At 47.1% G+C, this 23,905-nt stretch overlaps 1 pseudogene; it reads left to right on the top strand.

The window, feature by feature from the left end:
• Positions 1–19,226: 19,226 nt before the first annotated feature.
• Positions 19,227–22,413, top strand: LOC129627959 (tropomyosin alpha-3 chain-like; annotated as a pseudogene).
• Positions 22,414–23,905: the final 1,492 nt, after the last annotated feature.

The raw sequence follows: 23,905 nt of genomic DNA on the forward strand, positions 1-23,905 counted from the left end.
AAGAATGCTCAAACTACTGCACAATTGCACTCATCTCACACACTAGTAATGCTCAAAATTCTCCAAGCCAGGCTTCAGCAATACGTGAACCATGAACTTCCAGATGTTCAAGCTGGTTTTAGAAAAGGCAAAAGAACCAGAGATCAAATTGTCAACATTCACTGGATCATGGAAAAAGCAAGAGAGTTCCAGAAAAACATCTATTTCTGCTTTATTGACTATGCCAAAGCCTTTGACTGTGTGGATCACAATCAACTGTGGAAAATTCTGAGAGATGGGAATACCAGACCACCTGATCTGCCTCTTGAGAAATCTGTATGCAGGTCAGGAAGCAACAGAACTGGACATGGAACAACAGACTGGTTCCAAATAGGAAAAGGAGTACGTCAAGGCTGTATATTGTCACCCTGCTTATTTAACTTATATGCAGAGTACATCATGAGAAATACTGGGCTGGAAGAAGCACAAGCTGGAATCAAGATTGCTAGAAGAAATATCAATAACCTCAGATATGCAGGTGATACCACCCTTATGGCAGAAAGTGAAGAGGAACTAAAAAGCCTCTTGATGAACGTGAAAGAGGAGAGTGCAAAAGTTGGCTTACAGCTCAACATTCAGAAAACGAAGATCATGGCATCCGGTCCCATCACTTCATGGGAAATAGATGGGGAAACAGTGGAAACAGTGTCAGACTTTATTTTTGGGGGCTCCAAAATCTCTGCAGATGGTGATTGCAGCCATGAAATTAAAAGACGCTTACTCCTTGGAAAGAAACTTATGGCCAACCTAGATAGTATATTGAAAAGCAGAGACATTACTTTGCCACAAAGGTCTGTGTAGTCAAGGCTATGGTTTTTCCAGTGGTCATGTATGGATGTGAGAGTTGGACTGTGAAGAAAGCTGAGCACTGAAGAATTGATGCTTTTGAACAGTGATGTTGGAGAAGACTCTTGAGAGTCCCTTGGATTGCAAGGAGATTCAACCAGTCCATTCTAAAGGAGATCAGCCCTGTGATTTCTTTGGAAGGAATGATGCTAAAGCTGAAACTCCAGTACTTTGGCCACCTCATGCAAAGAGTTGACTCATTGGAAAAGACCCTGATGCTGGGGGTGATTGGGGGCAGGAGGAGAAGGGGACGACAGAGGATGAGATGGTTGGATGGCATCACTGACTCGATGGACGTGAGTCTGTGTGAACTCTGAGAGTTAGTGATGGACAGGGAGGCCTGGCGTGCTGCAGTTCATGGGGTCGCAAAGAGTCGGACACGACTGAGCGACTGAACTGACTGACTGACTGGACTGTAGCCTGCCAGGCTCCTCGGTCCATGGGATTCTCTAGGCAAGAATACTGGCGATCTTTTAGACCTAGAGATAGAAGCCATGTCTCCTACGTCTCCTGCATTGGCAGGTGAGTTCTTTACCACTAGTGCCACCTGTGAAGCCCAAAGAATGAATACATGAATGATTGAAATGAAAGAATGGAAAACCCTTCTTTCTTTCACATCTTATCTCCAACTCTCTCTACTCAGGACTCTCCAGACCATGATGCTCAGCAGAGATTCCTCCAACGCAAGTCTGAGTTTTGAACCCCCAACTTTGCTGATTTATTTGCCTATGACTTAGTGATTGCCTGCCTTTCAATGCTGCAACACTCTATTCAGAAGAAACACACAGTCCATATTTATTTGCACCTCCAACTTGTTTTAAAAACAACATCACAATTTTAAAATTAAATTTAAAATTAATTTTCATTGTAAAATTCTCAGGAACTCCATGAGCTAACTAGTGACTATCTGGTTTACACCAGTCTGTCTTCTGTAAAGTACAGGATGGTTTAGACCAAGTCTAAAGCTACAGGTAGTGAGACTGTGGCTGAGATAAGGAGTGGGCATGGAAGCTGGGGCTCAGAATTTACCAGGTTCACCCTTGTGAATTTCCCTCCACAACTGCTCAGTTCTGTTATCTATTTCTTTATTTTTAAAAAATAATATGTGGTATTTTATGTAAATGCATATCATAAAATTTTGAAACAGTGAGTTAATCAAGAGGGAACATAAGTGTTGAAAAGTTGGAACTAAGATTGAGTTTAGCAGCAAGAATGTTGTAGAAGGAGCCAAATTTACTCTGAGCTCTCTGGAAGTCAAAATAATGACAAAGACCTCTTTGTTCTACACGACTCACAGTGCCCACGAGATCACAACAATCCCATGTACAAGAGACACGACTCAGTGTCCATGAGATCACAGTGACCCAGTGTCCAAGAGACATGACCCACAGTGTCCACGAGATCACAGTGACCCAGTGCACAGGAGACACGACTCAGTGCCCACGAGATCACAGCGACCCAGTGCACAAGAGATATGACTCACAGTGCCCATGAGATCACAGCGACCCAGTGCACAAGAGACACGACTCACAGTGCCCATGAGATCACAGTGACCCAGTGTCCCAGAGAAGCCAGTTTCAGGGGGAGGCGCTGTGTGATGTCCAATAGCAGCTGCCAGACAGCACGTTGTCCATCAGTCCCCATTCTGTTGTTGGCTGGGATGAGTTTCAGCAGCCCCTCCACCCTGTTTCTAAGGGTTCTGAAAGGAACTTGGAGACTCAGGGGTTTCCCCATGTTGCAACCTCCCCCTTTCCCATCCTTTTTGTCTTTATTTTTTGTCTGCTTGCCTCCAATATTTGGAAACAATGAAAACGGAGTTGTATTGATCATTGCATTTCTTCAAGCACTTATATGAGGCAAAATGAAGCTTAAAACTATTTCATACATGAAATAATAATATATTTATGAATCCCAGAAGGGCAGGTGACCTAAAAGGATTTAAGAGCTGAGTCATATACCCGAGGCCTCCCAAGAGCTCTTCTGGTTTTCTCCAATCAGCAAGCTTACAGAGCATCTGCTGGGATGCTGCTCATTTCCTGAGCTCTGGAAATGAGTCTGATGAACACAGCACCTTCCCTCCTGCCATTCAAAGAGTTCCTGATCAGGTTGGATGAAGAACTCATGCAAAGGGACAGGCTCACAGTTACATGCTGCTAAAGACATTAGCAGAGGAACCAGAGATCAAATAGCCAACTTTGGTTGCATCATAGAGAAAGCAAGTGAATTCCCAAAAGCATCTAATTATTCTTCATTGACTATGCTATCTGTAGGAACTGTGGGAAATTTTTAAAGAGATGCGACTATCAGATCACCTTACCTGCCTCCTGAGAAACCTGCATGCAGGTCAAGAAGCAACAGTCAGAACCGGACATAGAATGGACTGTTTTCAAGTTGGGAAAGGAGTATGTCAAGGCTGTACATTGTGACCCTGCTAATTTAACTCATATGCAGAGTACATCATAAGAAATGCTGGGATGGATGAAACACAAGCTGGAATCAAGATTGCTGGGAGAAACATCAACAACCTCAGATATGCAGATTATGCTACCCTTATGGCAGAAAGTGAAGAGGAACTAAAGAGCCTCTTGATGAAGGTGAAAGAGGAGAGTGAAAAAGCTGGCTTAAAACTCAACATTCAGAAAACTAAGATCATGGCATCCGGTTCCATCACTTCATGGCAAATAGATGGGAAACAATGGAAACAGTGAGAGACTTTATTTTCTTGGGCTCCAAAATCATGGTGGATGGTGACTGCAGCTATGAAATTAAAAGAGCCTTGCTCCTTGGAAGAAAATCTATGACAAACCTAGACAGTGTATTAAAAAGCAGAGACATCACTTTGCCAATGGTCATGTACGGATGTGAGGGTTGGGCCATAAGGAAGGCTGAGTGACAAAGAATTGATGCTTCTGGACTGTGATGTTGTGAGAGTTGTGATGTCGTGAGAGTCTCTTGCACTGCAAGGAGGTCAAATCAGTCAATTCTAAAGGAGATCAGTCCTGACTATTCACTGGAAGGACTCATGCAGAAGCTGAAGCTTGAGTACTTTGGCCATCTGATATGAAGAGCCAACTCGTTGGAAAAGACCCTGATGCTGAGGAAGATTGAGGGCAGGAGGAGAAGGGGACAACAGAGGAGAAGATGGTTGGATGACATCATTGACTCAATGGACATAAGTTTGAGCAAACTCTGGGAGATAGTGAAGGACAGGGGAGCCTGGCATGCTGCAGTCCATGGAGTCGCAAAGGGTTGGACGTGACTGAGTGATGGAACAACAATGAAACATCAGTGTGAATCTGCCTTTAATGCAGGAGACGCGGTTCAATCCCTGGGTCAGGAAGATCCCCTGGAGAAGGAAATGCCAACCCACTCCACTATGCTTGCCTGGAGAATGTCATGGACAGGGGAGCCTGGCGGGCTACAGTCCATGGTTTGGACACAACTGAGCACTAGCACTAACCAACACAAACCAAACAATTTTTAATTGTAGTTTTTCACAGTGGCTCCAGATATGAGATTGAGATGTGAAATCATCAAGGAGACCAATTCCTATCAAGCAAAGCGCAAGTCTAATAGTCCAAGCAGACCAGGGACACATTGGGTTGCCTCTGAAGGTCATGGGCTCCCTGTTCTCGAGCTGCTCAAGCAGACACCACTGGTGAACAGGCTGCACACAGACCCCAAGCCCGGCAGCCCTGAACGTCTAGGAATTTATCTCCAGGTTTGTCCACAGACACGGGATGCTCTGTGACCCTCTCCCAACGTCTTGACTCTCCCCAGTCTTTGGGCTGCTCCAGGTTTGTGATACCCTTTTCCACAGAAACAGGATCAGCCCATTCAAGCTTCGGGTGCTGGTGGACAGGTGGACCAATTTTAACACAGGCATCATCCGGCCACCAAAACAGGGAGGAGTGTGTGTTCTTTCGTGGAAACCCCACTTCATTGCCCTGTGATATTTACACCAGGGCTGAAATGAACAAGTGCTCTGTTTGCATAGATTCCCTAGTGTTCAGGAGACCCTTCTTTTTCTTTCTTTTCCTAACAATCCAGAAAATGACGGATAACCTTAATCATGATACCAACACTTACCAAGTCTGTTTGAAAGATCCAGGGCCTTGGTAAGAGGGCCCTGTCTGGCCAGGGATTTTCAGCTGGAAGTAGCATTTACAGATTCAAGGGGAAAGCATCTTTGGGGCCATCTGTGGAAAAAAAGATGGGTTCTTTGGAAGCACAGCCCCTGGTAACCAAGGTAATAGGGTGAAACTTTATTCTTTTTTGGCTTATGAATAACCGATCTGCTAGAACACTCTTCTACCCACTCTTTGCCTGAGTAGGTCGTGTTCATCCTTGACGTTTTAGCCTAAAGCCCACTTTCCCTTTTCTTGTATACTTATTGATTTATTTGGCAGGGCTGAGTCCTAGCTGTAGCATGTGGGATCTTTGACCTTCATGGTGGCACATACGTGAACACTTAGTTGAAGCACAGGGGATCTAGTTCCATGGCCAGGGATCGAACCCATGGCCCCTGCACTGGGAGCTTAGAGTCCTAGCTGCTGGAACTGCAGGGAAGTCACTTAAAGCCCACTTTCTAAGAGAGGCCCTTCTTATTCCCAAGCAGAGTACAGAGCTGGGGCAAACGGTGCAGCAGAGCCCAAAGGGGCAGCAGCTGGAGGCGGTCAGCCCCCTGCCGCCCGCAGAGCTGGCTCTCTCACAGGAGATGTGAGAGCTACACCGCCATTCTTGCCTCCACGCATTGCTCCAAGTTTGTTGAATGTGAATACTGTTTTCCTCCTTGAGTCATTTCTTTGGAATAGATTCCCAGACACGGAGACATTGAATTAAGGAAGGAGTATGAACAATGGCCAGGTTCTGAGACCCAGACCCAGGACGCCCTGCTGAGGGGCGGCCCAGTGACCACATCACTTTCCCGATCTCTCCTCCATAGAACCCTGTGTACGCAGCCTGTGCATGTAAACAAGTATATGTGGCCAGCCCAGGAAGAAACTGACGGGAAACACTGACACCCCCACTTACAGATAGATGCACGCTAGCTCGCTTCAGTCAAGTCTGACTCTCTGTGACCCTATGGACTGTCACCTGCCAGGCTCCTCTGTCCATGGGATTCTCCAGGCAAGAACACTGGAGTGGGCTGCCTGACGTACCATGAAGTGTGGAATCAAGAAAGAGAAGACAGGACTTACCTGGTGGAACAGTGGATGAGAACCTGTCTCCCAATCCAAGGGAAAATGGTTCAATCCCTGGTCTGGGAAGATTCCACATGACCAGAAGCAACTTAGCCCAAGTACCACAACGACTGAGCCCAAGTGCCTAGGACCCAAGCTCTGCAACAGGAGAAGCCACCATGATGAGAAGCGGGGCATCACACAACATAGTCCCTGCTTGCTGCAACTAGAGAAAGCCGGTGTGCAGCAATGAAGGGCCAGCACAGCCAAAAATAAACAAAATGATAAATAAAATTACCAAAAAATGCCCTATAACCCTTAGATTAAATAAAAAAGGAAAGAGAGAGAAGACATGTGCAAAAATAGCTGCTGCAAAAAGGAAGGAGATTCTCAGGCACTGCTGCTGCTGTTCAGTCGCTCAGTCGTGTCCGACTCTCTGCGACCCCATGGACTGCAGCACGCCAGGCCTCCCTCTCCTTCACCAACTCCCGGAGTTTGCTCAGACTCATGTCCATCGAGTCGGTGATGCCATCCAACCATCTCATCCTCTGTTGTCCCCCTTCTCCTGCCTTCAATCTTTCCCAGCATCAGGGTCTTTTCCAATGAGTCAGCTCTTCACATCAGGTGGCCAAAGTGTTGGAGTTTCAGCTTCAGCATCAGTCCTTCCAGTGAATATTCAGGGTTGATTTTCTTTAGGATGGACTGGTACATGCTACAGCACAGATGAAACTTGAAGACGTTAAGCTAACTGAAATACATTAAGCGGCTTGAAACAAGCCAGTCACAAAAAGGAACATGATGTGTGGTTCCACTTACCTTGGGTATCTAGTATAATCAATTCTTAGAGACAGAAAGTAGAGAGCTGTCCCAGGGACTGAGGCAGGCAGAGTGGGGACCGGGAGGTGCTACATGAGTGTGGAGATTCAGTTTTGCAAGAGGAAAAAGTTCTGGATGCTGGTTCCACAACACTGGATATACTTAACACTACTGAACAACACGATCAGAAAAGGGTAAGATGGTACATCCGCTATGTGTTTTTCACCGTAATTAAGGGAAAAGGAAAAGGACTTTCTGGCTCACAAAACAGCCTGCCAGGTGCTGTCTGCACTGCCTTTTGCTGGGTACTACCCGCTTTCAGAATAAAATACCACCAGGGGAAGCCATTCCACACTGTGCATGGAAACTCAACATTCAGAAAACGAAGATCATGGCATCTGGTCCCATCACTTCATGGCAAATGGATGGGTAAACAGTGGAAACAGTGACATACTATTTTTTTGGGCTCCAAAATCACTGCAGATGGTGACTGCAGCCATGAAATTAAAAGACGCTTACTCCTTGGAAGCAAAGTTATGACCAACCTAGACAGCATATTCAAAAGCAGAGAGATTACTTTGTCAACAAGGGTCTGTCTAGTCAAGGCTATGGTTTTTCCAGTGGTCATGTATGGATGTGAGAGTTGGACTATAAACAAAGCTGAGCTCCGAAGAATTGATGCTTTTGAACTATGGTGTTGGAGAAGGATCTTGAGAGTCCCTTAGACTGCAAGGAGATCCAACCAGTCCATCCTAAAGGAGATCAGTCCTGAGTGTTCATTGGAAGGACTGATGCTGAAGCTGAAACTCCAATACTCTGGCTACCTGATGGGAAGAACCAACTCATTGGAAAAGACCCTGATGCTGGGAAAGATTGAAGGCATGAGGAGAAGGGGACAACAGAGGATGAGATGGCTGGATGGCATCACCGACTCAGTGGACATGAGTTTGAGTAAACTCTGGGAGTTGGTGATAGACGGGGAGGCCTGGCTGCAGTCCATGGGGTTGCAAAGAGTCGGACACGACTGAGCACCTGCACTGAACTGAGGGGGAGCCATTTACTCTCGTTGTCAGGGCTTTTAAATACAGGAAGTGAAGGAGAAAAAATAGTTGAAATAGTCAGTTGGGAAAGCGTTAGAGTGAAGATCTAAAGGTCCCTGGTTCAATCCTGGGTTTCGGCACTGGTTTTGGGCTTCTCTTGGGGCTCAACTGGTAAAGAATCCACCTGCAATATGGTAGACCTGGCCAGGTTCGATCCCTGGGTTGGGAAGATCCCCAACCAGAGAAGGGAAAGGCTACCCTCTCCAGTATTCTGGCCTGGGTCAGAAAGAGTCGGACAGGACTGAGAGATTTTCCCTTTCATTTCACTTTCAGAGAAGGAGATCTGGGAGATCGAGAGCGTAGCACTGACACGTGTTCACTATCATGTCCAAAACAGGCAGCTAGCGGGAAGCTGCTTCCCAGCACAGGGAGCTCTGCTCTGCACTCTGTGATGACCTGGGTGGGGGGCTCAAGAGGGAGGGATGTATGTATGTTCACTGCTGATTCACATTGCTGTACAGCAAAACCAGCACAGCATTGTATAGCAAATATATCCCATCAAAAACCTGCAGCACAAACCAAAAGGGCTGGAAGCCATCCCTCACTTTTCCCCTTACACTTGTCCCTGCGGCCATATGTTCACGTCGTCTCAAAAGTTATCCCCGCCTCTATCAGATAACTGTAACTTGAGTGATTTGAAACATAAAACGCTAGATTCCAGGGAAAAGAGACGGGAATAAATTAGGAGTTGCTAATATGGGGATGAGAGAGGCATGAATATGTGGGCACACTTTGTTTTTCTCGCTCATTGTTGGCCAGCGGCGAAGCTGTGTCTGGCTCTTTGGAATCCAATGGACTGCAGCACGCCAGACTTCCCTGTCCTTCACTATCTCCCTGAGTTTGCTCAAGCTCAAGTCCACTGAGTCGATGATGCCATCCAACCATCTCAGCCTCTATGGCCCCTTTCCCTTCTTGCCCTCAATCTTTCCTGGCATCAGGGTCTTTGCAATGAGTTGGTTCTTTGCATCAGGTGGCCAAACATACGAAATACTGCACAGCACAGGGAGCTACGGGGCTTCTCTCTTGGCTCAGATGGTAAAGAATCTGCCTGCCACGTGGGAGAAGCGGGCTCAATCCCTGGGTCAGGAAGATCCCCTGGAGAAGGGAATGGCAACCCACTCCAGTCTTCTTGCCTGGAGAGGAGCCTGACGTGCTCTAGTCCATGGGGTTGCAAAGAGTCCATCAATAAGTTTATAATGGGAAAGAATCTAAAAAGTATATACATATATATGTATCTCTCTTTTCTCTCTCCTTAGTCGCTAAGTTGTGTCTGACTTGCAACCCCATGGACTTTAGCCCACCAGGCTCCTCTGTCCATGAGATTCTCTAGGCAAGAATACTGAAGTGGGTTGCCATTTCCTTCTCCAGGGGATCTTCCCAACCCATGGATTGAACCTGGGTCTCCTTCATTGGCAGGCATATTCTTTACCGACTGAGCTATGAGGGAAGGCCTGCTGTCTCCTCTACGAAGTAGTATATACAATGGACATTATATATATGTGTGTGTGTATATATATATAAATCTGAATCACTTTGCTGTACAACTGTAACTAACACATTGTAAATCAAATATATTTCAATACAAAAGATTTTAATAATAAAATTTAAAAAATATTTTTTTAAAGCTCTCAGGATAGGACTTCCCTGTCAGTCCAATGGTTAAGACTCCACAAATCTTGACTTCCCTGGTGACTCACAGGGTAAAGAATCTGCCTACAATGCAGGAGACCCTGAGTTTGATCCCTGGGTCAGGAAAATCTGGAGAAGTAAATGGCAACCCATTTCAGTATCCTTGTCTGGAGAAACCCATGGACAGAGGAGCCTGGGGAGCTACAATCCATACAGTCCATGGGGTCACAAGGACTGAGCGATTAACATTTTCACTTTCCATGATTCTACTGCAGGGGGCATAGTTCAACCCCTGATCTGGGAACTAAGATCTCACACAGCATGCTGTGTGGTCAAAAAAATGAAAAACGAAAAAGATTTTAAAAGAAAAGCTGTCGGGCTTCCCAGGTGCCGCTAGTGGTAAAGAACCCACCTACAATGAAGAAGACTAACAAGGCATGGATTTAATCCCTGGGTTGGGAAGACCCCCTGGAGAAGGGAATGGTTACCCACCCCAGTATTCCTGCCTGGAGAATCCCATGGATGGAAGAGCCTGGCAGGCTGCAGTCCATGGGGTTACAAGGAGTTGGGCAGGACTGAAGCACTTGGCATGTGTATTCCTAAATATTCTAGTAGACATATTAATCACAGTAAAATCAAACAGTTGAAAGTAATAAAAGAAAAGTGATTTAATTTCTATAAGGCAAGACACGATCTCCTGGCAGTAGTGTATATCATAAATTTTTCTGATCCTTGGCAGAGTTTTTCCTAAACTGCTGTCTCACCTAAAAAGGCCCACTGGACATAAAACAGGTTGAATTTATGGAAGGCGCTTCAGGAGGAGGCCAGAAAAAGCTGGAAATTTCCATTCTGGAAGCTGTATGTGTTCTTGCCCACTCCAGCAGGGAACTAGGCGATTTCTGCTTCCCACTCTGGCCACGTGAAGGCAGTGGAGTGAGATAATGCAAAAAAGCTCCACCAAGGAGTGGCTCTCAAGGTAAGTCTAAAATACGTGTATTTGGTGGTCTGCTGCTGTGTGACAAACGACCCCCACAACTGCTGGCTTAAGATAGCAATTCTGTATGATTAACTATTCTGGGTTTAGCTGAATGCTTTTTAAAAAAAATTAAGTAATTAATTTGGTTGTACAGGTCTTAGTTGAGGCATGTGAGGTCTTGTTCCCTGACCCAGGATCCAACTCCGGCCCCCTGAGTCTTAGCCACTGGGCCCCCAGGGAAGCCTCTGGACACTCTTTCTATCCAGGGGACGTTGGGTGGGAGCTCACCTACGTAGTCTCCGCAGAGATGACGCAAAGTCTGACGGAAGCCGGGATGCTGGCAGAGCAACCCTGCAGCTGTCCAAATAGTTCCCCGGTCTGGCCCACTCTGCGCAGCATCCACAGGAGAATAACTGGATGGCTCGGGGCTCTGGGGGCGGCACGCTTCCTTGTTTCTAGGTCTTACATTTAGGCCCAGTGATGGCCCAGCTGAATGCCTACCACGTTGAATCAGTTACAGCAAGTCACAGTGCCAGTCCAGGTTCACTGTGGGTTAGGACCTCACAGGGCGTGTGAATCCTGGGAGGGATGGGTAATTAAGGACCACTGGAGACTGGCTCCAAGAACAGGTGTGGAAAAGACGCTGAGACACAGAAGGAAGAGCAGAGAGAAAAGCATGGAGGAAAACACAGGGTATCTAAAGACACAAAAGAATGAGGGCTGGTGCATGGCTTCTTAAAAAGAGTCCGTGGGCAATGGGTTTGTGTAATAAGTGAGGCAACAGTCAACTCTGAGGGACCTTGTACCTTAGGCTCAGCAATTTGGACGTGATTTTGTCCAGTAGTTCTCTGATCAAACTGCGCCCTGGAATCTCCTGGAGACCAGGGAATGCCAGCTCCCCAAATATTATCAGAACAACCCCCTGATGAGACAAGGAGAACTCCATCTCTGCAGAGATTTGGCAGCCTCTCAGAGGAGGAAGGGCAAGGTTAGAATTGATTGAAAATGGGACGTTTGGTTTAAGGTGTGTCCCTCACCAGGGGAGTGGGGAAGGTCCTTTTAAAAATTTATCCCTTTGTCTACTCCTGGCCTTATGTGACCTGGCCAGCTAGTTGCAGCATGCCAACTCTTAGCTGTGACATGGGGGGTCTAGTTCCCTGACCAGGCATGGAACCTGGGATCCCTGCATTGGGAGCACAGAGTCTTAGCCACTGGAGCACTAGGGAAGTCCTGGGATGGAGGTGGGGGTGGTCTTAATTCAGATTGAGCAGAGATCAGAACGCAACAGTTGAAGGCTGGCAGCAGAAGCAAGGGAAGGCAGAGACATTACATAACCTTAGGGCACAAACTGGTGATGCTGTCCTCGAAGAGCTGAGGAATACTTTGGAAAATTTCTGTGGTGAATAACTAGGCCACTTGTCTCGGGAAGAACCTCCTGGAACAGTAAAGTTATGCTAATGAGAGGATGGAGTGGTGGGTTACAATGAAGAGTAAGCTCTGTGGAGCGTAGGTAGTATGGGTCTCAGAACATGGTCAACATACAGATTCTCAGAACTCATCTTCAAAAGCTCCTGTTCAGTGGAACCCAAAACCCTCTATTTTTCACAGGTTTGGAATCAAGGCTATAAGCTGGTGGATAGCAGGGCAGGTCCCAACAAACAGGGGGCTTTGGCATCTTGCTTATTTTGAGCTAAAGGCATTTGAAAAATAGCAAATGCTGGAAGAGACTCCTTTTGAGCTTTCCTTATCTGCCTGAAGACAGATAATCTCAAAGGAATTTATCATCATAAACCCCCTCCCGAGGAGTTCATCATCCAGGGAAGATGGACTCAACATAAGTTAACACCGGACAGACCCAGATGAACTTTATCACAATCACATCTCCCACCTGTCTCCTAAGGGCCCATTCACCTTTCCTAAAAATCACTTGCTGTTCCTGAAGACAGCTGTCCCCAAACCATTTGGCACCTGGGACTGGTGTTGTGGAAGACAATTTTTCCATGGTCCAGGGAGCACGGGGGGATAGTTTCACGATGATTCAAGATTGTGATATTTGTGTGCATTTTGTTTCTATTGTTATTGCATCAGCTTCACCTCAGATCATCAGGTATTAGATCCTAGAGGTTGCAGACCCTTGCCCTAAGGAGTCTCCATGTGGCACTCCTCTTTTCCTATTAAGAGGATATTTAAGCCTAAATTCTAAAGCCATCCTCTTTAAGCTATTCATTTCCCCCTAGCTCTCTCTCACACATACATGAAGTAGACATGTTTTAAATGTGTCTTTCTCTTGTTTATCCATCTTTTATTACAGAGGATCACAGTCAAGCTCTGAAAGGTGGAGGGAAATTATTTTTCCTCTTCTACCAAGCTACAAGCCACTGTGTGTGCTTGCTCAGTCATGTCAACTCTGCAACCCCATGGACTGTAGCCCACCAAGCTCCTCTGTCCATGAGATTTTCCCAGCAAGAGCACTGCAGTGGGTTCCTGTTTCCTCCTCTGGGAGATCTTCCTGACCCAAGAACTGAACCTGAGTCTCCTGCATCTCTTACACCGGCAGGTGGGATCTTTACCACTGAGCCACTTTGGAATTTTATCAACCACTGTAGGTTGAGATATAATGATTCTGGGTAGGGCTGGTCCCAGTGGTGAAGACTCCAAGCTTCCACCACAGGGGACCACAGTTTCATCCCTGGTTCTGGAAGTTCTACCAGCTACAAGGTTCAGCCCAAACAAACAAATAAAAAAAAATATATATATAATGGTATAAATACAGGTTAAATCAGGGATGTGGTCAGGGTTTTCCTGGATCTTATGTCCCTGCCAGTTTCCTCAAGTCTTTCATGATTCTAGGTCTTCTCCAAGCTACCAGTGACCAGCGAAGTTGCTCAGTCATGTCCAACTCTTTGTGACCCCATGGACTGGTAGCCTACCAGGCTCCTTCATCCATGGGATTTTCCAGGCAAGAATACTGGAGTGGGTTGCCATTTCTTTCTCGAGGGGATCTTCCTGACCCAGGGATCGAACCCAGGTCTCCCACATTGCAGGCAAATGCTTTACCATCTGAGCTTTTGAAGCTAAGCTGCAGAGAATACATATATCCATTGCCAGATGAGGCAAACCCAGGAAGAATCCTTGGGGAAAAGTATCACAGGAAAGGCAGGGAGAATTCAAGAGGCAGTGATTCCAAGGTGCCTGGGAATGGAGGGGAGGAGGGGGAGCTGGTCTTTGATCCTGCAAGTCCCTTGGTCAGGTGACTCTTAGGTGTGGATGGCAGGGTGGGGGTGGGGGTGCTCCCAGAGGAGACAGGAGTTACTTAGATAACTCAGAATCCTCATCAGCTCAAATTCAGGATGTTGAAATCCTGAAGTCTGGTCTGCCCCTGATACTGGGGCTTCTCAGGTGACTGAGCGATAAAGAATCTACCTGCTAATGCAGGGTTCTATCCCTGGGTCAGGAAGATACCCTGGAGGAGGAAATGACAATCCACTCCAGTCTTCTTGCCTGGAGAATTCCACGGACAGAGGAGCCTGGTGGGCTACAGGCCACAGGGTTGCAAAGAGTCAGCTACAGCTGAGCAAATGAGCATGCAAACCCTTAGTACTGAAGTATAAACAGACCAAACTAAAAGTCCCACAGACCCTTTGGCATATCTGACTCTTAGTTGGTATCAGTTCAGTTCAGTTCAGTTCAGTCGCTTAGTCGTGTCCGACTCTTTGTGACCCCATGAATTGCAGCACACCAGGCCTCCCTGTCCCTCACCAACTCCCGGAGTTTACGCAGACTCATGTCTATCGAGTCAGTGATGCCATCCAGCCATCTCATCCTTTGGCGTCCGCTTCTCCTCCTGTCCCCAATCCCTCCCAGCATCAGAGTCTTTTCCAATGAGTCAACTCTTCACATGAGGTGGCCAAAGTACTGGAGTTTCTGCTTTAGCATCATTCCTTCCAAAGAAATCCCAGGGCTGATCTCCTTCAGAATGGACTGGTTGGATCTCCTTGCAGTCCAACGGACTCTCAAGAGTCTTCTCCAACACCACAGTTCAAAAGCATCCATTCTTCGTCACTCAGCTTTCTTCACAGTCCAACTCTCACATCCATACATGACCACTGGAAAAACCATAGCCTTGACTAGACGGACCTTTGTTGGCAAAGTAATGTCTCTGCTTTTGAATATGCTGTCTAGGTTGGTCATAATTTTCCTTCCAAGGAGTAAGCATCTTTTAATTTCATGGCTGCAGTCACCATCTGCAGTGATTTTGTAGCCCCCAAAAATAAAGTCTGACACTGTTTCCACTGTTTCCCCATCTATTTCCCATGAAGTAATGGGACCGGATGCCATGATCTTCGTTTTCTGAATGTTGAACTTTAAGCCAACTTTTTCACTCCCCACTTTCACTTTCATCAAGAGGCTTTTGAGTTCCTCTTCACTTTCTGCCATAAGGGTGGTATCACCTGCATATCTGAGGTTATTGATATTTCTCCCGGCAATCTTGATTCCAGCTTGTGTTTCTTCCAGTCCAGGTTTTCTCATGATGTACTCTGCATAGAAGTTAAACAAGCAGGGTGACAATATACAGCCTTGATGTACTCCTTTTCCTATTTGGAACCAGTCTGTTGCTCCATGTCCAGTTCTAACTGTTGCTTCCTGACCTGCATACAAATTTCTCAAGAGGCAGATCAGGTGGTCTGTTATTCCCATCTCTTTCAGAATTTTTGACAGTTTATTGTGATCCACACAGCCAAAGGCTTTGGCATAGTCAATCAAGCAGAAATAGATGTTTTTCTGGAATTCTCTTGCTTTTTCCATGATCCAGAAGATGTTGGCAATTTGATCTCTGGTTCCTCTTCCCTTTCTAAAACCAGCTTGAACATCTGGAAGTTCTCGGTTCATGTATTGCTGAAGCCTGGCTTGGAGAATTTTGAGCATTACTTTACTAGCGTGTGAGATGAGTGCAATTGTGTGGTAGTTTGAGCATTCTTTGGCATTGCCTTTCTTTGGGATTGGAATGAAAACTGACCTTTTCCAGTCCTGTGGCCACTGCTGAGTTTTCCAAATTTGCTGGCATATTGAGTGCAGCACTTTCACAGCATCATCTTTCAGGATTTGAAATAGCTCAACGGGAATTCCATCACCTCCCCTAGCTTTGTTCGTAGTGATGCTTTCTATGGCCCACTTGACTTCACAGTCCGGGATGTCTGACCCTAGGTGAGTGATCACACCATTGTGATTATCTTGGTTGTGAAGATCTTTTTTGTACAGTTCTGTGTATTCCTGCCACCTCTTCTTAATATCTTCTGCTTCTGTTAGGTCCATACCATTTCTGTCCTTTATCAAGCCCATGTTTGCATGAAATATTCCCTTGGTATCTCTGATTTTCTTGAAGAGATCTCTAGTCTTTCCCGTTTTGTTGTTTTCCTTTATTTCTTTGCATTGATCACTGAGGAAGGCTTTCTTATCTCTTCTTGCTATTCTTTGGAACTCTGCATTCAGATGCTTATATCTTTCCTTTTCTCCTTTGCTTTTAGCTTCTCTTCTTTTCACAGCTATTTGTAAGGCCTCCCCAGACAGCCATTTTGCTTCTTTGCATTTCTTTTCCTTAGGGATGGTCTTGATCCCTGTCTCCTGTACAATGTCATGAACCTCCGTCCATAGTTCATCAGGCACTCTGTCTATCAGATCTAGTCCCTTAAACCTATTTCTCACTTCCACTGTATAATCATAAGGGATTTGATTTAGGTCATACCTGAATGGTCTAGTGGTTTTCCCTACTTTCTTCAATTTAAGTCTGAATTTGGTAATAAGGAGTTCATGATCTCAGCCACAGTCAGCTCCCAGTCTTGTTTTTGCTGACTGTATAGAGCTTCTCCATCTTTGGCTGCAAAGAATATAATCAGTCTGATTTCGGTGTTGATCATCTGGTGATGTCCATGTGTAGAGTCTTCTCCTGTGTTGTTGGAAGAGGGTGTTTGCTATGACCAGTGCATTTTCTTGGCAAAACTCTATTAGTCTCTGCCCTGCTTCATTCCGTATTCCAAGGCAAAATTGGCCTGTTACTCCAGGTGTTTCTTGACTTCCTACTTTTGCATTGCAGTCCCCTATAATGAAAAGGACATCTTTTTTGGGTGTTAGTTCTAAAAGGTCTTGTAGGTCTTCATAGAACCGTTCAACTTCAGCTTCTTCAGCGTTATTGGTTGGGGCATAGACTTGGATTACTGTGATATTGAATGGCTTGCCTTGGAAACAAAGGAAACTAATTCTGTCATTTTTGAGACTGCATCCAAGTACTGCATTTCAGACTCTTTTGTTGACCATGATGGGTACTCCATTTCTTCTAAGGGATTCCTGCCCGCAGTAGTAAATATAATGGTCATCTGAGTTAAATTCACCCATTCCAGTCCATTTTAGTTCACTGATTCCTAGAATGTCAATGTTCACTCTTGCCATCTCCTGTTTGACCACTTCCAATTTGCCATGATTCATGGACCTGACATTCCAGGTTCCTATGCAATATTGCTCTTTACAGCATCGGACCTTGCTTCTATCACCAGTCACATCCACAGCTGGGTATTGTTTTTGCTTTGGCTCCATCCCTTCATTCTTTCTGGAGTTATTTCTCTACTGATCTCCAGTAGCATATTGGGTACCTACTGACCTGGGGACTTCCTCTTTCAGTATCCTATCATTTTGCCTTTTCATACTGTTCATGGGGTTCTCAAGGCAAGAATACTGAAGTGGTTTGCCATTCCCTTCTCCAGTGGACCATATTCTGTCAGACCTCTCCACCAAGACCTGCCCATCTTGGGTGGCCCCACGGGCATGGCTTAGTTTCATTGAGTTAGACAAGGCTGTGGTCCTAGTGTGATTAGATTGACTAGTTTTCTGTGAGTATGGTTTCAGCATGTCTGCTCTCTGATGCCTTCTTGCAACACCTACCGTCTTACTTGGGTTTCTCTTACCTTGGCCATGGGGTATCTCTTCAGGGCTGCTCCAGCAAAGCACAGCCACTGCCCCTTACCTTGGCTGAGGGGTATCTCCTCACTGCCACCCCTCCTGACCTTGAACGTGGAATAGCTCCTCTAGGCCCTCCTGTGCCCACGCAGCCACCATTATATACCATTAGTTGGTATAATCTTGCTTAATCACTGTGTTCCTCTCCTCCCCCTCACATTCACAGAGGTTTCAGAAAAGAAGTTCAAGGAGATGAAGTCACTTGTCCAAGATCACAGAGCCACTAAATGGCATGAAAGTGAAAGTGTGAAAGTGTTAGTTGCTCAGTCGTGTCTGACTCTTTGCCATTCCAGGGACTGTATCCCACCCCAGGCTCCTCTGTCCATGGGATTCTCCAGGCCAGAATACTAGAGTGGGTTGCCATTCCCCTCTCCACAGAATCTTCCCAACCCAGGGATTGAACCCAGATCTCCTGCATTGTGGGCAGATTCTTTACCATCTGAGCCACAGAGAAGCCCTAGAAATATGGTGATTAGCTTTTATGGGCGGGGCAATTTCACAGGCTAATGAGTGGGAACTGTTAGTCACTTAGTCGTGTCCAACTCTTTTCAACCCCATGGACTGCAGCCCACCAGGCTCCTCTGTCCATAGAATTCCCCAGGCAAGAATACTGGAGTGGATTGTCATTTCCTTCTCCAGGGGGTCTTCTTGACCCAGGGTTGAACTTGGGTCTCCTGAACCGCAGGCAGAGTCTTTACCATCTGAAACAGGACCCTGAGGAGCTCTCTTGGGTATAAAACTTCCTACCTGTCCCCAGTTTCTTATTTTAAAAAAGTAAATAAGAAAGAAAGGATTTTCTTAGTGGTCCAGTGGTCAGGAATCCACCTGCCACTCCAGGTGACACAGCTTTGATCCCTGGTCCAGGAAGATCCCACATGCCATGAGTACCCGAGCCTGGGTGCTGCTACTACCGAAACCCATGCAGCCTAGCACCTGAGCTCTGCAACGGAAGGCACCGCAACTAGAGCAGTCCCTGCTCCCCACAACTAGAAGCCCACAGGCAGCAGCGAAGACCAGCAGAGCCAAAAGTAAAAGAAATAAATAATTTCAAATTTTAGAAAGATTTTTAAAAATTAAAAAAAAAATGTTTTTAATCTTCTAGGCTTTCCCCAAGTTCCAAAGAGCAGGCTCAAGCAGTTATTAGGCAGAGAATCACAGGACTCTGAGCTCCTCCTGAAGGGCTGTAGGTAACAGTCCGATACGCATCTCTCAGTTACTCTCGTCCTCCCCCCAACTCTGCCTGCTCTGGAGGATGATGAACACTTGTGGACCACAAGGTTGCAGGCACAGAGATCCAGGCTGGTTGGAACCAGAAGGCAGAGATTCCTGAGATTCCTGTTACCCCACCACCAAGCCATCAGAAGAAACTCATGCACTCTGAGGTCCTTGCCCTAAATTTAGGCTTTGAAATGCTACCCCGGAAAACTCCGGGGGAGTGCGGGTCTTTTCAGTGTGAATTGCCTGGTCTCCTGGCCCGGCAACTTGGAACAACCCTTTCTGAGCTCCAGACTCAGGACTTCTGTGCTGGCTCAGTGGGTAAGCATCCTCCTGGCAATACGGGGACACAGGTTTGAGCCCTGATCTGATGATCCCACAAGCTTCAGAGTAACTAAGCCCATGTGCCACACTATGGAGCCTGCACTAGAGCCCGAGAGTCACAGCGACCGAACCTGTGCACAGCAGCCACTGAAGCCCGAGAACCTCCAGCCTGCGGTTCCCAACAAGAGCAGCCAGGCCACTGCAACGAAGGGCAGCACCGCTCACAGCAGCCAGAGAAGGTCCGCACCAGGGAACAAAGACTCAGTGTAGCCGTGAAGAAATACTAAACAGATAAAAATGAAAACCTCTGATTCTTAGGGTCACAGCATTGCACACTGGAACTTGGGTTTGACCAGAAGACCCCTCCAGGCAGGGCCAATATTCAGCCAGTCACCTCGGGAGGCCGGCTTACAGCCAGTTAGCTCTCCTGGCTTCCCCTGCCATGTGCAGGGTGTTAGGGATTCGGACTGCTTCTCCTGCCCGTGTGCCAGGGTACCCCAAGCTCTAAGCTGGAATCCCCATGGCCCACGGCTGTGAGGCAGGGTGGGGAGTGGATTCAGCCTGCGAATCGGGACCTGGGGACTTAGATTGGTTCCCTTCCAAGTCTATCTCTGTGTGACCCCATTTTCCCTTCGAACCCCTTTCTCCACAGTAAAATCAACATATGGCCCAGCACCAGACATGCAAAGATGTCTCTGTGCCTGGGTGCACATGGCTGAAAGGATATACACCCAGCTGATCACAGTGCCTATTTATGGAAAGTAGAACTGGGCGAAGGAGGCTTTTTCATTTATCTAATCTCTTGACTCTTTTCATTTCCCATAAGAATCATTTCTTGTGATTTTTAAAAGTGAATGGGCTTTCCCTGATAGCTCAATTGGTAAAGAATCCACCTGCAATGCAGGAGACCCCGGGTTAGAGTCCTGGGTTGGGAAGATCCGTTGGAGAAGGGATAGGCTACCCACTCCAGTATTCTTGGGCTTCCCTGGTGGCTCAGATGGTAAAGAATCCTCCTGCAGTGTGGGCGACCTGGGTTTGATCCCTGGGTTGGGAAAGTCCCCTGGAGAAGGGAAAGGCTACCCACTCCAGTATTCTGGCCTGGAAAATTCCAGGGACTGTATAGTCCATGGGGTCGCAAAGAGTCAGACTATGACTGAGCGACTTTCACTTTTACTTAAAAGCGAATAGCTAGAAAAGTCTTATTTGTTCCTGTTTTACAGGAAGTCACACTGTTTGTCTAAGGTCTCACAGGGCAATGGCATCTGACTCAAGACTGTCCTGCCTGTGTCTTCCTTGCGCTGCCTTGGGACAATTGGGGGATGGCAGTGCTGGGCACCCATTGACCCTTTTAACCCCCGAGTCTCAGCCAATGCTGCCCAGGCTGGTAAGAAAACATCCTCACAGTTTTCCTTGCTTTCCTCCTGCTGGCATCTGATCCCCACTGGCAAATGCTTAGCTACCATTCCACCGAAGCAGGTCTATCTTTTCTTGGCTCCACTGCCATCAAATGGAAGAGCTGTCACCCGACATGGTAAATACCCCGCGTCTTCTGAATTCATGACATGAGGTGCTTGTTCCTAAGTCACAAGTCCAGAATGTGGGAAAGCAGCCTGAGGACTTGTCCTTGTCACAGGAAGATACACTCAGAGCTGGGGGAGACCTTTACTGCTTACTCTGAGAACAGTCTTCTCCCTAGCAAATCGTCCCTCCCAAATTATCTTATGATAAACCGGTGACACTTCTGGATCAAAGAAATGCACACATAAGCACACAAAGAGATGGGCGGGAACCCCATGGGGGTAGACGGGGCACTAGGCTTTGGATTCACACCAACTCAAAAACACAGACCTTGAGCCAGCCCCTGAACCCATTCCACTGAGTGAACACCCTATTTTGTGCCAGAAAATGTGCTGGGCATCTTTCATCAGTGGCTGGAACCTGAACAGCTTTGTATTGCTTTCATCGTGGAGCAGACGAGGGAAGCAGACTTAGAGGAGAAAACCATGCCAGTGGGAGCACCCAACTGATGAAATGACAGAGTCTGGGCTCCGACTCAGATCTCGGGAAGGTGAGGCTGGTATCCATTCCTCAGGGAAGGGAGCCTTGCACCTCCCACACAAGGTAGGGTGAATAAACCTCTGCTCCCAACACATCACTGCCAACAGGTGTAACTGGTAGGGACATCACTGGGTCAGGTGATTCCCTATGCCCTCTCCAAGAGCCTTCTTGGGACCAATAGTCCTAGGAGAGACAAAAACCAAGAAGACCCTGAGAGGCAGTTGCAGCGCCGAGCAGGAGCTGGGTGGGCCCACGACCGGGATCAGCACCATCGAGGTGGTGAAGCAGGAGGTCCAGGTTCCACAGCAGCAGGCTGGTGATGCAGGCGAGAGTGCTGAGCACCTCCAGACGTGCACGAGAGAGGCAGGCCCAGGGCAGGGGAGTCTGAGGTGGCTTCCTTGAGCCTAGGATCCAGCTGGTTGAAGAGGAGCTGGACTGAGCTCAAGAGCGCCTGGCCCCTGCCCTGCAAGAGCTGGAGGAAGCCAAGAGAGCTGTGGAGGAGATCGAGAGAGGTATGAAGGTATGAAAACCGAGCCTTAGAAGATGAAGAAAGAACTGGAACTCCAGGAAATCCAATTCAAAGATCCTAAGCACACTGCAGAAGAGGCAGACCGGAAGTAGGAAGAGGTGGCTCATAAGCTTGGGATGCGAAGAACTGACTCCTTGGAAAAGACCGTGATGCTGGGAGAGATTGAAGGCGGGAGGAGAAAGGGACGACAGAGGATGAGATGGTTGGATGGCATCACTGACGCGATGGACATGAGTTTGACTAAACTCCGGGAGTTGGTAATGGACAGGGAGGCCTGGTGTGCTGCAGTCCATGAGGTCGCAGAGTCGGAAACAACTGAGTGACTGAACTGAACTGAAGCTAGGGATTATTGGGGAAGACCTGGCATGCACAGAGGAGTGAGCTGAGCTGGCAGACTGCCATTGCCTAGAGATGGATGAGTGAATCAGATTGATGGAGCTGAACCTGAAGTGTCTGAGAGCTGCTGAAGAGAAGTACTCTCGAAAAGGAGACAAATACAAGGAAGAGATAAAGATTCCTACCTATAAACTCAAAGAGGCAGAGACAGGGGTTGAGTTTGCTGAGAGAGTGGTAGCTGGGCTGGAAAAGACAATGGACAATTTGGAAGATAAAGTGAAATGTAACCAAGAGGACCACCTCTGTGAGCAAAGGATGCTGGAGCAGACACTGCTCGACCTCAACGAGATGTAGAGTGCCCGGTTGCCCCCTGCCACTAGCAGCTCCTCCCTGGACCCCGACTCTGCTGAGAACACTCTGCCCGAAGCTCACCTGCAAACTGAGGGCTGATCTTTATTCAACTGGAAGTCTGATTCAGGGACGGGGGAGCCTGGTGGGCTGCCGTCTATGGGGTCGCACAGAATTGGACATGACTGAAGCGACTTAGCAGTAGCAGCAGCTGCTGCTTCTCTCCTTTCACCACCTCTCCCATCCCCACCCCTGTGTCCCTTTTGCCAAACTATCTCTGCCTTTCCCCAGAGACCCCAGTTGGGCTGGAGGCGGAACACCTTTGGGGACAAAGTTTAAGGGCATGTGAGCACAGTTCGAAGTGTCTTTAAAAGCCTGCTGTCATGTACACATTTTGTAATTACCTTTTTCTGTTGTTGATGTAACAACCATTTGAAAAAATGTTCCAGACAATTCCATGGTTCTGAAGCAACAGTCTAACCCCTTTTTTACTTTTGGAAGGTAACGTTTCGGCTTAATGCATATCGCCTTCTCCATCAGTTTAGTTCAGTTGCTCAGACATGTCCAACTCTTTGTGACCCCATGGACTGCAGCATGCCAGGCCTCCCTGTCCATCACCAACTCCTAGAGCTTACTCAAACTCACGTGCGTTGAGTTGGTGATGCCATCCAACCATCTCATCCTCTGTCGTCCCCTTCTCCCCCTGCCTTCAATATTTCCCAGCATCAAGGTCTTTTCAAAGACCTTCTCCATAGGGGAAAGGAAAAGGTATGGGCCTGCCTTACTGAGAGCCTCACAGTCCAGAGAAAGTCTCCATTTGGGGAAACCTCATTGCTCTGGAAAAAGTACCCCGCAAACCACAAAGATGATTGCAGGAGGAGTTAGCAAAAAAAAAAAGTGCTGTTCCAGTTCTCAGCTTTACGGTATCGTTGAAACTTTTTTTCCCTCTTTTTTCATCAGAAGTGACCCCACAAATTTAAGATGGCGAAACCTCTGAGACCAAATCCTTGTCCCAGCTCTACCCTGTTCCCAACCTGGGCTCACAGAATGGATCCTGTGGCCCTTAGGTTGAGGCGAACACATTTGCTCTCCTGCCTCCTTGAAAGAAAGGAAAGTATGTTTTGCCACTGATTTAGCCATAGGAAACTCTTCTCACCACCCTTTTCTGGGTCTGAAGCTGCTGTCTAAAAGTGCCATCTCATTATGCTTTGTATTGGTTACTGCTGGAGAAAGCATGAAGAGGTCATGTACAAACCTGTTTTTAAATTTTATGTTATTGTGGTACATTGCTTCTTTGGGGTTGGGGCACACCAGTGACCCCTCTGGTTGTGAGAGTGCTCTACAGTCTGTGGGCTGGAAGTGCACTGATCTTTTAAAGTTTCTTTCCCTACCCAATCCCCCTTTTTGGATGAGGTTCTAGTGAGGTCTGCTAGGTGAGTATGCTGCAGCTTAATTGACTTAAAACGTTCTCTTCTTTGGTGTGGTCTCTGTAGGGATC

Source organism: Bubalus kerabau, chromosome 15 (assembly GCF_029407905.1).
Source record: "Bubalus kerabau isolate K-KA32 ecotype Philippines breed swamp buffalo chromosome 15, PCC_UOA_SB_1v2, whole genome shotgun sequence".
Taxonomy (NCBI): domain Eukaryota; kingdom Metazoa; phylum Chordata; class Mammalia; order Artiodactyla; family Bovidae; genus Bubalus; species Bubalus kerabau.